Source organism: Symphalangus syndactylus, chromosome 24 (assembly GCF_028878055.3).
Source record: "Symphalangus syndactylus isolate Jambi chromosome 24, NHGRI_mSymSyn1-v2.1_pri, whole genome shotgun sequence".
NCBI lineage: Eukaryota > Metazoa > Chordata > Mammalia > Primates > Hylobatidae > Symphalangus > Symphalangus syndactylus.
In genome coordinates, this window is record NC_072446.2 from 57,946,669 (window position 1) to 57,962,950 (window position 16,282).

General features: G+C 46.6%; 1 protein-coding gene across 1 annotated transcript in view; it reads left to right on the plus strand.

The window, feature by feature from the left end:
- The window catches only part of OVOL2 (ovo like zinc finger 2), a 112,900-nt gene that overhangs the window by 46,026 nt on the left and 50,592 nt on the right, over positions 1-16,282 (plus strand). The window lies entirely within an intron of this gene.

Consider the following 16,282-nt stretch of genomic DNA (forward strand, 5'->3'; position numbering starts at 1 on the left):
TGTCTTTGTGTAAGGAGTTTATCATTGAGTTTTTTGTTTGTTTGTTTGTTTGAGACTGAGTCTCACTCTGTTGCCCAGGCTGGAATGCAGTGGTGTGATCTCAGCTGACTGCAACCTCCACCTCCCAGGTTCAAGCAATTCTCAGGCCTCAGCCTCCGGAGTAGCTAGGACTACAGGTATGAGGCACCATGCCTGGCCAATTTTTGTATTTTTAGTAGAAATGGGGTTTTTCCATGTTGGCCAGGCTAGTCTCAAACTCCCGACCTCAGGTGATCTGCCTGTCTTGTCTTCCCAAAGTGTTGGGATTACAGGCATAAGCCATCGCGCCTGTACTGTTTGTTTTTAGGTGAAGTTTTGCTCTTGTTGCCCAGGCTGGAGTGCAATGGTGTGATCTCAGCTCACTGCAACCTCCTCCTTCTGTTTAATCGATTCTCCTGCCTCAACCTCCCAAGTAGTTGGGATTACATGCACGTGCCACCATGCCAGGCTAATTTTTGTATTTTTAGTAGAGACAGGGTTTCACCATGTTGGCCAGGCTGGTCTCGAACTCCTGTCCTCAAGTGATCCACCCGCTTTGGCCTCCCAAAGTGTTGAGATTACAGGTGTGAGCCACATCACCCAGCTAATCAACTGATTTTTAAAATAGGGAGATTATCCTGGAATATCCAGGCAGACCGAATTTGTTCATAAGGATTCTTAAAAGTGGAAGACAGCCTGGGCAACATGGCGAGACCCCATCTCTACAAAAAAATACAAAAATCAGCCAGGGGTGGTGGTACCTGCCTGTAGTCCCAGCTACTTGGGTGGCTGGGGCAGGAGAATCACCTGAACCAGGAGACGGAGGTTGCAGTGAGCCAGGATTGCATCGCTACACTCCAGCCTGGGCAACAGAGCAAGATCAAAGAAAGAAAGAGAGAGAGAGAGAGAGAAAGAAGGGAGGGAGGGAGGAAGGAAGGAAGGAGGGAAGGAAGGATGGAAGGAAGGAAGGAAGGAAGGAAGGAAGGAAGGAAGGAAGGAAGGAGAGAAAGAAAGAAAGAAAAAGAAAGAAGGAAAGAAAGAAAGAAAGAAAGGAAGGAGGGAAGGAGAGGAGGGAGGGAGGGAGGAAGGAAGGGAGGGAGGGAAGGAAGGAAAAAAAAACAAAACAGGGCTCAGTGGCTCATGCCTGTAATCCTAGCACTTTGGGAGACCTAGGCGGGCGGATCATCTGAGGTCAGGAGTTCAAGACCAGCCTAGACAACATGGTGAAACCCCCTCTCTACTAAAAATACAAAAATTAGCCGGGCATGGTGGTGGGCACCTGTAATCCCAGCTACTCAGGAGGCTGAGGCAGGGAGAATTGCTTGAATCCAGAAGGCAGAGGTTGCAGTGAGCCAAAATTGTGCCACTGCACTCCAACCTGGGCGACAGAGTGAGATTTCGTCTCAAAAAAAAAAAAAAAAAAAGAAAGAAAAGGTGAGAGAGGGAGGCAGAAGAGGAGGTTGGAGTGATGGACATGAGAATTCAACTTGCCATTGCCGACTTTGAAGATGGAAGGGACCGTGGGCTGAAGAAAGTAGGCAGCCTCTAAAATCTGGAAAAGAGAAGGGTATGGATCCTCCCTTAGAGCCTGCAGAGAGGAATATAGCCTGCTGACCCTTTGATTTTATCCCACTGAGGCGCGTGTCAGACCTCTGACTCCAGAACTTTAAAATAAGAAGTTTGTATCATGTTCAGCCGTGACATCTGTGGTAATTTGTTACAGCAGCAATACAAATCTAATAGAAGCAGAGTATCTACATAATATTTTGGATTTCTTCTGCATAGGAAAGTTAGTTGTCTTTTCTCACTCATGTCTTCTGATCTTTAGGAAAGTTGTATTTTTGTTCTGGTGAATATATGTAAATGTATGCAATATACTCAGACTCAATTCCTTTAGACATTAGATTAGATGTTCGCTTCCTGCTATGAACAATGGTAAAATTAGTATGCTTTTCTTCCTTTCCTTTCCTCTATCATCTAATGCTAGCAATAAAATTATCTTTGCAAATCTTAATTTTATACTTTAAAATATGCTGTATTGCATTCAACATACATACCTTCCCGACTTGACTCAGCTGTGTATTCCCAGGTCCCCTCCGAGCAACAGCCAGTGATTCTAGAAGTATTCTGGCCTTCCTTGGGCTTCCACCATGTAGTGGACCCCTGGGTCAGCAGCTGCCTCTTGGAAACTGGGTCAATGGTGGCCCCCCACCTTCACCATCAGCCTAGCTTTCCATCCGAGTTGAGCAAGCCCTACTTCTTTGGCCCCTCCCATTGTTAATGGGCTCAGCTGAAGCACAGCCTTGCCAGGCACAGGCTCTGACTTCTCCAGAAGATGCTAGGGGGAACCACAGAGTGTAGTTAACACAACAAAAGTTTACTACAAGGGCTTTTGTTAATAAGCTGTCTTGAAGTCATGAAACTCCAGAGTCAAAACTGTATATGGACTCCCCAATGATTTCTCTAAATTGAAAAAGAAAATTAGTGTGAGTAAAGAGGTGTGTTATTAGACCAGAGGTAAGTAAGAGATTGTATTAAGCCATCATGGTTCATAGTTATGGGCTAGTGGAAAAGATACTCAATTATAGCTAGGCGGTTTTGGTTCTTTAAAATTGTCTCCATTATGTAATTAGCACCTTTTATTCAGCTCTCATGGACAATAATAGAAATTGCTGTATTCCTAAATCCTTTCATATGTTATCGTTGGAAATCACTCAATAGATTTTTTTTCCTAAGTGTTTTATTTTCCTCCTCTGCTTTATTTGTTTGTTGATAGAGACAGAATACAAAAATAGCAAAACATACCTAAATAACTCGTGAGCCAAGGAAAGATTCACAACAGAAATGAAAACTGAATGACAATGAAGATATGACATAGCATAATGTGTGGAATATAGCTAACACAGTACTTACAGGGAAATTTATAGCTTAATAAATACATTAGAAAAGAAGAAATGGCTCTATCTCAAGAAGCTATAGGCCAGGCATGGTGGCTTATGCCTGTAATCCCAGCATTTGAGGAGGCTGAGGCAGAAGGATCATTTGAGGTCAAGTTCAAGAACAGCCTTGGCAACATAGTGAGATCCCATCACTATAAAAGTTTTTTCAAAAACATTAACAGGCCAGGCATGGTGGTTCACACCTGTAATCTCAGCACTTTGGGAGGCCAAGGCAGGCAGATCACCTGAGGTCAGGAGTTCGAGACCCGCCTAGCCAACATGGTGAAATCCTGTCTCTACTAAGAATACAAAAATTAGCTGGGCCTGGTGGTGGGCACCTGTAATCCCAGCTATTTGGGATGCTAAGGCAGGAAAGTCTCTTGAACCCAGGAGGCGGAGTTTGCAGTAAGCTGAGATCACATCACTGCACTCCAGCCTGGGTGACAGAACGAGACCCTATCTCAAAAAAAAAAAAAAAAACCCAGGCAAAGTGTTGCATGCCTATAGTCCTAGCTACTCAGGAGGCTGAGGTGCTCCAGCCCAGGAGTTACAGGCTGCAGTGCCCTGTGATGGTGTCACCGCACTCTAGCCTGAGCAACAGAGCAAGACCCTGCCTCTTAAAAAAAAAAAAAGGAAAAGAAAAGAAACTTTTTTTCTTTTTTCTGGTAAAAAGAATACCAGATAAAGCTGAAGAAAGGACATAATGAAGACAAGAGGCATGGCAGCTGCTGGGTTGAAACCAGCAGCTTGGGGTCCACATATCAAGAGAATCTGAAGAGGCTCTACTAGATGTAGCCAATACACCTTTGTCTTAGTCATTCACGCTGCTGTAACAAAATGCCACAGACTAGGTAATTTTAAAAGAACAGAAATTTATTTCTTTTGGTTCTGGAGGCTTGGGAGTCCAAGTCTGGGTCAGCACTGGTGTCCAGTGGGGGCTGCTCTTTACTTCCAAGATGGTGCCTTGTTGCTGCATCCTCACCGGGTGGAATAGAGGGGTAAACTCTCTCTGCACCCTTATTTATAAAGGGATTAATCCATTCATGACAGTGGAGCTCTCCTGACTTAATGACTTAATCATCTCCCAAAATGCCCACCTCTTAATCCCACCACAATGGGCATTATGTCTCAACATGAAATTTGGAGGGGACACCAGGACACCACATTTAAACCATAGCAACCTTGTTTCTTTTCTTTTGTTTTTTTTTTTTTTTTTTTATTTTTTGAGACAGAGTCTCACTCTGTCGCCCAGACTGGAGTGAAGTGGCGCGATCTCGGCTCACTGCAAACTCTACCTCCCAGGTTCAAGCGATTCTCCTGCCTCAGCCTCCTAAGTAGTTGGGACTACAGGCGTGCGCCATCACACCCTGCTAATTTTTGTATTTTTAGCAGAGACGGTGTTTCACCATGTTGAGCAGGCTTGTCTTGAACTCCTGACCTCAGGTGATCCGCCCGCATCGGCCTCCAAAAGTGCTGGGATTACAGGTGTGAGCCACTGTGCCCGGCCCTTGTTTCATCTTTTACCCTGTTTCAGAATTATCTTTCTATTGTAGATATGACCATCTACCCTCCTGCTCAAAGCTTTTCATGGCTTTTTATTGCTCATAGAACGAAGTCCGAGTAATTCTGCATGTTCAGGACTTTCAAAACCTTGCCTACCCTATCTTCCCAGCCATATTTCCTGTCCCTTTATTATCCCTGCAGGTGTCGGAGATGACTGGTGCTCCTCCAAAAATTTGTGCTGCTCATTCCATAGCATGGAGCTGTCTCTTAAAGATGGATTCCCATGCAGGGACGCCATTTCCCGCCATCCTCAGGTCTATGTGTGGCCAGATGGCTAATGCTTTGCATAGAATGAGAATAGAAATGACATGTATCACTTCTAGGCTGGAATTTTTAAAGCGGTTGGAGAATCCTCATTTTTGTTCTTCTGCTGCTTGCTAGAGCCAAAGAGAACCAAGGTCCTAAAGATGGCAGAGCCACCCAAGGGAAGTAGTCTGGGTCCCCAAGTCATTCCACAAAGAAAAGTTGCCTTGCTCGCCTCTGAGTTGGCTTCCTTTTTACCGTTTTTTTTTTTTTCCATGCAGAGACAAAAATAATCTGCTGCAGATTCTAGCTCACATTCTGCTAGTTTATTAACTGCAGCTCAAAGAGAACTCAGGCCAGGCGCCATGGCTCATGCCTGCAATTTCAGCACTTTGGGAGGCTGAGGGGGGCAGATCACTTGAGGCTAGGAGTTCGAGACCAGCCTGGCCAACATGATGAAACTCTATCTCTACTAAAAATACAAAAAAATAGCCAGGCATGGTGGCACAAACCTGTAATTCCCAACTACTCAGGAGACTGAGGCAGGAGAATCACTTGAACCCAGGAGGCGGAGGTTGCAGTGAACCAAGATCACACCACTGCATTCCAGCCTGGGCAACAGAGTGAGATTCCATCTCAAAAAAACAAAAACAAACAAAAAAAAAAGAAAAGAAAAGAAAAGAAAGAAAAGGAAAAAAGAGAACTAATGTTTATCATGAATCTAGCAAAAGTCATAGGCTTGATTCTCATGGGGATACTTCGGGTCACATGTGAATCCCTGAGCCATTCTCATGTCTCAGATGTTTTGGCCTGGCCTAGGTCACTGACCCACTTCTGCAGTTGAAGGTTGGAAAACACGTAGCCTGGGGCTTGGAAGAGACCTGTTTCCCCCAATAGCTATCGAGTATGCAAAAAGAAACACACCCATTCAGTGGGCTCAGGACTTAAAGAGAAAGTGTCGTCCTAAGGTTGTCTCAGGCCTTCTTCCATGCACAGGGGCTAAATCCCCACACCACTCCTCCAGCAAAAGACTGGCTCTTGGCGTGGCGCTGTGGCTCATGCCTGTAATGCCAGCACTTTGGGAGGCCGAGGCAGGTGGATCACGAGGTCGGGAGATCGAGACCATCCTGGCTAAAACGGTGAAACCCCCTCGCTACTAAATATACAAAAAATTAGCCAGGCGTGGTTGCGGGCTCCTGTAGTCCCAGCTACTCAGGAGGCTGAGGCAGAAGAATGGCGTGAACCTGGGAGGCGGAGCTTGAAGTGAGCCAAGATCGCCACTGCACTCCAGCCTGGGCGACAGAGCAAGACTCCATCTCAAAAAAAAAAAAAAAAAAAAAAAAAAAAGACTGTGGCTCTTTTCTTCTCTGAGGGACAAGGAGAGAATCCATCTCTTGACCACGTACTCTTCATTTTTCCTCGATGCCCTTCTATGGAGATCAATGACGTCAGAGAGAGGTGGCCAGAGTTGCTGCTTCTTCCACCTTCATTTCCCTTCCACACCAGGCTGAGGCCCGACATTCTTCAAGAGGGTGGAAAGAAGTCTGCGGCATAACATTTAAACTAAAACCTGAAGGATGACAAAGGAGCCGTGGGGAGACCATTGATAACCAAGGCACCGAGGTGAGAAGAAACACCGGATGTTGGAGGAAGGGAAGGAGGTCAGTCTGGATGGATCAAGGGAGGCCAGGGAGTGGTCGGAAGGAGACAGGCTCAGAGAGGGAGGCAGAGGCCTGATCAGCAGGACCTTGTGGGCTGGGGCAGGAGTCTGGATTATTTTCTACTCGTGGTGGAAAGTTGTTGAAGAATTTTTAAATAGCATGATTTATTCTAGCTTTCCAGAAGTTCCCCTTTCTTACTATGGAGAGAATGGATTGGAAGGCACAAGACAGGATTGAGGACACCAGCTAGGAGACAAGCAATGCCAGAGGGTGGAGACTAGGATGGTGGCATCGGAGTGAAGACAGGGTGGGCTGGCGTGGTTAGAGTTGAGAGCGTGTGACAGCGTGTGGAGGGGTGGTGAGAGAAAGGAAGGATCAAGCGTGACTCGGAGGTTTCTTGCTGCGGCTGCTGAATGAACGCTATTTATTGAAATGGGGAAGCCTGGGGCAGGGACATGGGGAAGGAGAGATTGAGGGGAAACATCCAGGCCTTTTCAGACTTACTGGGCTGTTTGTGAGACATTCAGATGAAGATACCAACAACTGGATCCGTAAGAATCTGGAACTCTAAGAAAATTTTGGGTTGCATTTATGACTTTGAGTTCATGGGATTTAACTAAGAAATGGGCGAGAGCTCCTTGGGACAGAACAAAGATGGAGAAGATGAAAAGGCCAGGGCCAAGCTCTGAGGAAGAGTTGAGGATGAAAATCAAAGGGGGAAGGAGTTCCACGGAAGGAAGAGTAAAGGAAAAAGTGAAAAGCGTGGCACGTATTGTAGAAGATATTGAGGTTCTCAAACAATGATCAGAATCACCTGTTGAGCTTGTAAAGCCCAGATTTCTGGGCCCAGAGTTTCTGACTCAGTGAGTCTGGGGTGGTACCCAGGAATTTGAATTTCTAACTAATTCCCAGGTGATGCTGATGCTGAGAGCCTGAGGACCACACTTTGAGAATCACTGACAGAGTGACACTTTCAACATGTTTATTTATGAATGGGGACCAGAGAAGTAGAAGGGAGTGAGGATACAGGAGGATTCTTTAAGATGAAAGACAGAACACCTGCTTGCTGATGGAAGTGTTCCAGTAGAGTAGGGGAGATGAATGATGCGGAAGGGAAGGGGATAGGTGAAGGGACAGAGTCCTTGATAATTCAAAAGGGACCTGGGCTTGCATCGTCATAAAGGCTTTGGCTTCTATAGGAGGCTGGACATTCCTCCACAGTGGCAAGTGTGTGCAGGTTTAGAGGAGTTGAGGTTGGAGACTGGGCCAGCTTCCATTAGGAGCTTCTATATTATCAGTAAAGAATGGAGCGCTCACCTGGAAGCCTTTATATTCTTTATTCTCAAGGAAGAATGAAGGAAGACTGGAGAGGCCGGGCGCGGTAGCTCACGCCTGTAATCCCAGCACTTTGGGAGGCCGAGGCAGGCGGATCACAAGGTCAGGAGATCGAGACCATCCTGGCTAACACGGTGAAACCCCGTCTCCACTAAAAAAAATACAAAAAATTAGCCGGGCTAGGTGGCAGGCGCCTGTAGTCCCAGCTACGCGGGAGGTTGAGGCAGGAGAATTGCGTGAACCCCGGGGGGCGGAGCCTGCAGTGAGCCGAGATTGCGCCACTGCACTCCAGCCTGGGTGAAAGAGCGAGACTCCGTCTCAAAAAAAAAAAAAAGGAAGAGTGGAGAAAATGGTTGGGGAGATTTAAGGCAAGGGGGAAAGGCTATGAACTGGTTATCTTGGGGAGTGGGAAGTCAAGTTTCCTAACCTAGTGTAACAGAACTTTCTGGAATCATGGAAATGTTCCATAACCTGCGTTAGTCACATGGGGCTGCTTGTATTTAACTTAATTAAAATTAAATAAGAATTTAGCAACAAGAATGTAGTTGCTTGGTCTCACTAGTTGCATCTCAAGCAGCTATGGTCTCACAGAGCACTCAGTTGGCCCAGGAGCTGCGTTGGGTGTGTGCTGGAGGTCCTTGAAACCAGCCAGCCATGCTTTGCAATTTTCTCCCAGCAGTGCTCACCAGCTCTGCAGCAGGCCCAGAGAAGGTGAGAGATATAGGCCCCTCAGGGTGAGGTTTTTCCAGACAAGCAGGACAAAATTAGAGAGGCCCAGAGCAGCAAGGGTATTGGGGAAGGAGAGATTATAATGCTGGGCTGGAAAACCTACACTAGGAAAGAACAGTGAAGTTGCAAGGGGTCTATCTCATGTAAGATTATCTTACTTTTATCTTCACTTTTTCTATAAACTCTATCTCAGGGATTAAATTGTTGATAAGGGGGAGTTTCATTTTATGCAAGTATTCCAGCTAGTGAAGAAGGAATGATAGAACTAGAGGATCAACAATCTATAAATTCTGGCCAGGTGTGGTGGCTCACGCCTGTAATCCCAGTACTTTGGGAGGCCGAGGCGGGCAGATCACCTGAGGTTGGGAGTTTGAGAGCAGCCTGACCAACACGGAGAAACCCTGTCTCTAGAAAAATACAAAAATTAGCCGGGCATGTCGGTGCATGCCTGTAATCCCAGCTACTCTGGAAGCTGAGGCAGGAGAATTGCTTGAACCCGGGAGTTGGAGGTTGCGGTGAACCGAGATCACACCATTGCACTCCAGCCTGGGCAACAAGAGCGAGACTCCATCTCAAAAAAAAAAAAAAAAAAAAAATCAATTTTGGAAAACACAAGGGACTAAGGGACTAAGGAACATGTTAGCATCAGACGTATAGAATCAGTAAAATCCAGACTGGAAAATTCTTCTGAATAAACAACATGCTTTCTTTCTTCCTTCCTTCCTTCCCTTCCCTGCCCTCCCCTCCCCTCTCCTCCCCTCCCCTCCCCTTGCCTTTCCTTTCTTTTTTGGATGGAGTCTCACTCTATTGCCCAGGCTGGAGTGCAGTGGCGTGACCTCGGCCCACTGCAACCTTGGCCTCCCAGGTTCAAGGGATTCTCCTGCCTCAGCCTCCTGAGTAGCTGGGATTACAGGCGCATACCACCATGCCCGGCTAATGTTTTTCGTATTTTTCGTAGAGACAGGGTTTCACCATGTTGGCCAGGCTGGTCTTGAAAAACCTGCTTTCTTCAACAAATAAGTTGCAAGGGAAAAAGAGATGGAGGGGGAACCTAAAAGAGATTCATGACACACATCAACAATAATTGTATTGTGGCTATATATTTTTAGAATACAAACTGAAATAGTAACAGATAAAATTATGCACCTGGGATATACTTCAGGATAATCCCAATGGATGGAGTTATTAGCTGACTATCACAGCTGGTGGATGGGTGCCTGGGGCTTCATTATACTATTCTACTTTATGTATATTTGAAATTTTTCATAATAAAAAGGTTAAATAGAAATAGCACTTCCTACACTAGATACCGTATCCAGATGGTAGGCTGCCTCTCTCCTTCCTTTCACAACCAAGCTTCCTGAAGGAATGATCTCTGCCACTTTTTCATGTCCTTACCTTCCATTCGGGGCTTTAGCCACTGCAGTCTTGAGTGCCTCCACCAGAACTAAGTCTCCAGAACCTCTAAGCCAGGGGACACTTTTCTTTTCTTTTCCTTTTTTTTTTTTTTTTTTTTTTGAGACGGAGTCTCGCTCTGTCGCCCAGGCTGGAATGCAATGGCGCAATCTCAGCTCACTGCAACCTTCGCCTCCCAGGTTCAAACGATTCTTGTGCCTCAGCCTCGGGAATAGCTGGGACTACAAGCACCTGCCATCATGCCTGGCTAATTTTTGTATTTTTGTAGAGATGGGGTTTCACCGTGTTAGTCAGGCTGGTCTTGAACTCCTGACCTCGGATGGTCTGCCCACCTTGGTCTCCCCAAGTACCGGGATTACAGGCATGAGCCACTGCACCCGGCCCAGGGGACCCTTTTCTAATCTCAACTTCCTCACCACACCTTCCCTTCCAAACGCTTTCCAAACCAGGACAGCTGGAATCGGACAGCATAGGACTCACATGTCAGCTGGCCACACTCTGGCTTGATGTTCTCAATGGAGAGCCTCTCTAAGCCTCCATCTCCCCATTTCTAAAATGATGATAATAACTGTGTTTCCCTATCCTGAATATCAATTCCTGTGTAACAATCTACCCCAAAACTTATGGGCCTAAAACACTATTTATGATGATCTTTCATGGTTCTGGGGGTGAATGGTTTCAGCTGGGCAGCTGGGCAGCTGTCCCTTGCCTCATGCAGTTACAGGCAGATGGTGCCAGAGGCTTGTGTCATCTTCACTTACATCCCTGGCCCTAGACTAGGGCGGCTGGAGCAGCTAGAGCTGGTCAGGCATCACCGTCTCCATGAGACCTCTCCCTGCAGCTGGCTTGCTCTTCCTTTCAGGATACTTGGACCTCTTATATGACAACTGGCTTCCCCCAGAGTGAGCACTCAGGGAGACAGGAGGCAGAAACTTCTGATTTTTTATAGCCCACAATGTGGCACAGCATCCCTTTTACTATATTCAACTGGTCAAAGCTGTCACAGAAACTGCCAAAGTTCAAAAGGAGGGGACAGTGAAGTCCCAGGGAAAAAGTCTCAAAGTCATTCAGCCTTGAAATAAACCCCACTTTCTATTGTAAAAAGCTCTCTCTCTCTTTCTCTCTTCTCTTTCTTTTTTTTTTTTTTTAGATGGAGTCTCACTCTGTCACCCAGGCTAGAGTGCAGTGGCACAGTCTCGGCTCACTGCAAGCTCCACTTTCTGGGTTCACACCATTCTCCTGCCTCAGCCTCCCGAGTAGCTGGGACTACAGGCGCCCACCACCACACCCAACTAATTTTTTGTGTGTTTAGTAGAGACAGGGTTTCACTGTGTTAGCCAGGATGGTCTCGATCTCCTGACCTCGTGATCCACCTGCCTCGGCCTCCCAAAGTGCTGGGATTACAGGCGTGAGCCACCGCGCCCGGCTCTCTCCTCTCTTTCACTCGCTCTCTCTCTCTCTGCCAACATCCTTTAGATCAGAGTTTATCAAAATATGAATGTGTTAGATACTCATTTGGCTGCAAGAAGCAGCACTGGCTTAAACAGTAGAAGGTATTTTCCCCTCATTATAAGCCTCTCATTATCACACCTCAGCCTCCCAAGTAGCCAGCACTACAGGTGCACACCACCATGCCCTGACAGTTTTTGTATTTTTGGTAGAGATAGGGTTTCACCATCTTGCCCAGGCTGCTCTCAAACTCCTGGGCTCAAGCAATCCTCCTGCCTTGGCCTCCTAAAATGTGATTATAGGCATGAGCCACTGCACCCACCTAATGTGATGTTTCAATACAGTATATAATGTGTAATGCTCACATCAGGTAATTGGCATGCTCGTCATCTCATTTATCATGTATTTATATTGGGAACATTTAAAATCCACTTTTCTAGCTATTTGAAAATATATGATAAATTATTGTTTATTATAGCCGCTCTATAGTGCTGTAGAACATTGGAACTTATTCCTCTTATCTAGCTGTGGTTTTGTATTCGGCAACCAGCATCTAGGCATCGCCCCCCTCCTCTGCTTCCCAGCATCTAGTAGCTATTGATCTACTCTCTACTTCTATGAGATCAACTTTTTAAGCCTCCACACATGAGTGACAACATGGAATATTTATCTTTCTGTGCCTGGATTATTTCGCTTTTTTTTGAGACAGAGTTTTCACTCTTGTCGCCCAGACTGGAGTGCGATGGCACGGTCTTGGCTTACTGCAACTTCCACCTCCCGGGTTCAAGTGATTCTCCTGACTCAGCCTCCTGAGTAGCTGGGATTACAGGTGCCCACCACCATGCCTGGCTAATTTTTGTATTTTTAGTAGAGACAGGGTTTCACCACGTTGGCCAGGCTGGTCTTGAACTCCTGCCCTCAGGTGAACTGCCCGCCTCAGCCTCTAAAAGTGCTGGGATTACAGATGTGAGCCACCACGCCCAGCCTGGCTTATTTCACTTAACAGAATGTCCTCCAAGCTCACTAAGTTGCCACAAATGACAGAATTTTGTTCTTTTTTAATTGCTAAATAGTATTCCATTGTGTATATATACCTGGTCTCTCTCTTATAAGGATATTTATGTTGGCATTTAGAGCATCCCCTCCCAGATGATCCTGGATAATCTCCTCATCTCAAAATCCTTAATCCAATGACATCTGCAAAGACCCTTGTTCCAAATAAGGTAATATTCACAGTTTCCAGGAATCAGTGAATGGATATCTTTTGCTGGGAGAGAATGCATTTTTCAGCCTACCACAGTGGGAGTGAGCAAGGCAGAAGAGGATCAGCCTCTCTCACAGGCAAAGCCATCTTCCTTTACAAGATATGTTGTTACAACACAAGAGTGTTGCCCCCAAGTCCTTTTTCTGACACCATCTGTAGGATTTTAGCTCCATGGATGTAACTCCCATTCCATCACATGGCGGCCGTGAGAATGTGCCACTCACATCTCTGACTGCAGGAAATGCGATGGACCCAGGGCCTTGGCCACTGCACTCTGAACTGCCTCACTGCAGTGGGGGTGAGGCTGTGCTTTCCACGGGCTCCTCCAGCCAGTGCCTGAGCACAGTAGGGTAGTAAGGTAGGTCCATTGTGGGATCCTCTGACAGATGGCCGGCTGAGGACTCCTCAAAGGCCTTGCTGAACCTGTCTTAGAATTGTCCTGCAGACTAAGATGCTGCCACCCAGACTCCCTTCCTTCCTTCCTGCTCTTCGCTGCTCCCTGGGGTCAGCCCTGAATCCCAGTCTGACCACTCACAAAACCTTCTTCTGGCTCCCTTCTCATTTCTCTCACAGACATTCCCCCTAGTACATTTCTTGCATGTTTAATCCCTTCTTGGCATCTGCTTCTTAGACAATCTACTTACACTTAACTTTTCATTAAATAAATGTATTTAAGAAGGAATTTTACATCGCTACTGTAGATAGGAAGCCAAAATCACTTGCCATAAGTAGAGGGAAAGCTGAAAATGCATAGATATAGACCGACAAAATAATGTTATTAAATTTTAGCCAGTTACTCATTGCTTACTTGCCAGAGGGTCAAAGTCCGAGATTGGATTGCTCTTTAAAGGGAGTTTAGCCAGTGTTAGGAAGGTGTTAAAGACCTATTCACGGCTGGGTGCAATGACTCATGCCTGTAATCCCAACATTTCAGGAGGTAGAAGTGGATGGATTGCTTGAGATCAGGAGTTCAAGACCAGCCTGGGCAACATGGTGAAACCCTGTCTCTACTAAAAATACAAAAATTAGCCAGGTGTGGTGGCATGCACCTGTGGTCCCAGCTACTTGGGAGGCTGAGGCAGGAGGGTCACTTGAGCCAAGAAGGTTGAGACTGTAGTGAGCCATGCTCATGCCACTGCCTTTCAGCATGGGTGACAGAGCAAGGCCCTGTCTCAATAAATAAACAAATAAACCACAAAAAACCAACCCTATTCACACCAAACTAAGACTTTCCCCTGAATCGAATCAGAAGTATCAACAGAGAATTAAGGAGAGAATAATTTTCTCATTTGGGGGTTCCATGTTAACATTTACCATAGACCAGTAAATACTCCTCAAACAGACACATAGCCACACACATTCAGTAAAGATGAGTTAATCGTTGAGGAAAGCTTGTGGCAGGAAAACTATTGAAATATTAATTTGTGTTTTGTTCTAGTAGTAAGTTTTCCTCCATCAGCACCAATCAGGTAGCCGTTCTTCGTGCTTTCTTCTCTTTGGGGGTCTGTGTGGAGAGAGCAGGGTCTTTTGAAGACGCTTCTCTTGCAGTCTTCAAAGCAAGCTAAATTCATGAGTGGGGAAGAGAGGTGTGTGGACACAGGACCATGGAAGGACAGAAGGAGGTTGCTCAAGCTAGGGAGGAGGACAGAGGCTTGGGATCCAGAGAGCAGTGACGATGCCCATTCCCCTCCTTGGGGACAGAGTCCGAAGTGGAGAGGGAAGAAGGTGGCTGCATGGCAAACCCACCACATCGGGATGGAGCCTTGGAGTCAAATTGAAGAAAGCAAAATCACATGACATTATCCACACACTTGAGTTTGTGCACCTGGAGCCCTACATCTTAAATAATTCTTTTCTTCTTTTTTTTTTGAGATGGAGTCTCCCTGTGTCTCCCAGGCTGGAGTGCAGTGGCGCAATCTCGGCTCACCACAACCTCCGCCTCCTGGGTTCAGGTGATTCTCCTGCCTCAGCCTCCCGAGTAGCTGAGATTAGAGGTATATGCCCTGACGCCCAGCTGATTTTTGTATTTTTAATAGAGACAGAGTTTCACCATGTTGGCCAGGATGATCTTGAACTCCTGACTTTGTGATCCACCCGCCTTGGTCTCCCCAAGTGCTAGGATTATAGGTGTGAGCCACTGCACCCAGCCAATAATTCTTTCTTTTTCTTTGTTTGAGATGGAATCTTGCTCTGTTGCCCAGGCAGGAGTGCAATGGCATGATCTTGGCTCACTGCAACCTCCGCCTCCCAGGTTCAAGCTATTCTCCCACCTCAGCCTCCCAAGTAGCTAGGATTACAGGTGTGCGCCACCATGCCTGGCTAATTTTTATATTTTTAGTAGACATGGGGTTTTCACCATGTTGGCCTGGCTGATCTTGAACTCCTGACCTCAGGTGATCCCCCCCAGCCTCCCAAAGTGCTGGGATTACAGGCCTGAGCCACTGCACCCGGCCAATAATTCTTATAATGACAATCAACTCACTCCCAAGCCATCTATTTACATTTATATTTTTATGGTGCCCCAAATGATGGCGATCTGTTGTTTTACATGTATATCTTCGATCTACAGAACCATACCCTCTGCCTCATGAGGGTCAGCTAAAACGTTATTGTGGCCTGGTGGCCTTTGGAGAACCAACTTGTGGTTTGTTGGGAAAGGACACACTGTGTTTTCCATGAGTCACTAGGAGAGCAGAGAAATAACAGGCTCCAATACAGTCTTGTGGACCCAGCCTTGCACTCTCCACTTTCCTCTGTTGGCATCATCTGCAGGCGGCTGCTGGTGGCAGAGGTGGCTGCCAACCCTAAGCTTATATCACATCCTCTCCTCAACCTCGGAGGGATGGGAGTCTCCACAGCAGCTCACCTACACAGCTGGCTCTGTTTGGATATCACATCTGTCCTTGAAACAATCGCCATGGCCAAGATGGTGGAGGGTTCTAATTAGCTGGGTTAAATTCCCACCTCTGCTAGGAGGGGTGGAACCGGCCTGTCCAGAACAGCATGAGAATAGGGAAGAAGCAATTTCCCAAGAAAATGAGAGTTCAGTTACTGGAAGATGAGGGATGAAGGCCGGGGGGATGGGAAAACACCAGATGTCTTCCTCAGGTAAACTTCAAGCTGGTAGACCCTTCCTTTCCCACCCTTCCCCAGAAACAATCGTGCCCAGAGCATGCAGAGCTCGTTCACGTGGAGAAGACACTGATACCTTGTTCTTGGAAAATTCTGAGTGTGTTTACAAACTGAGGAGCCTCAGGCAAGGGGGTCCCCCACCTGGCATGACTGGGGGCCCTGATGGACACGCTGCCCGTTCCTGCTAAACTCAGAATGCACATTCTTAGAATCCTGTGTATTGGCTGGGCGTGGTGGCTCATGTGTGTAATCCCAGCACTTTGGGAAGCTGAGGAGGGAGGATCACTTTAGCTCAGGAGTTCGAGACCAGCCTGGCCAACACGGTGAAACCCCATCTCTACTAAAAATACAAAAGTTAGCCAGGCATAGTGGCCCCAACCTGTAATCCCAGCTAATGGGGAGGCTGAGGTGGGAGAATCACTTGAACCCGGGAGGCAGAGGTTGCAGTAAGCCGAGATCATGCCACTGCCCTACAGCCTGGGTGGCAGAGTGAGACTCTGTCTCAAAATAAATAAATAAATAAAAGAAATTTG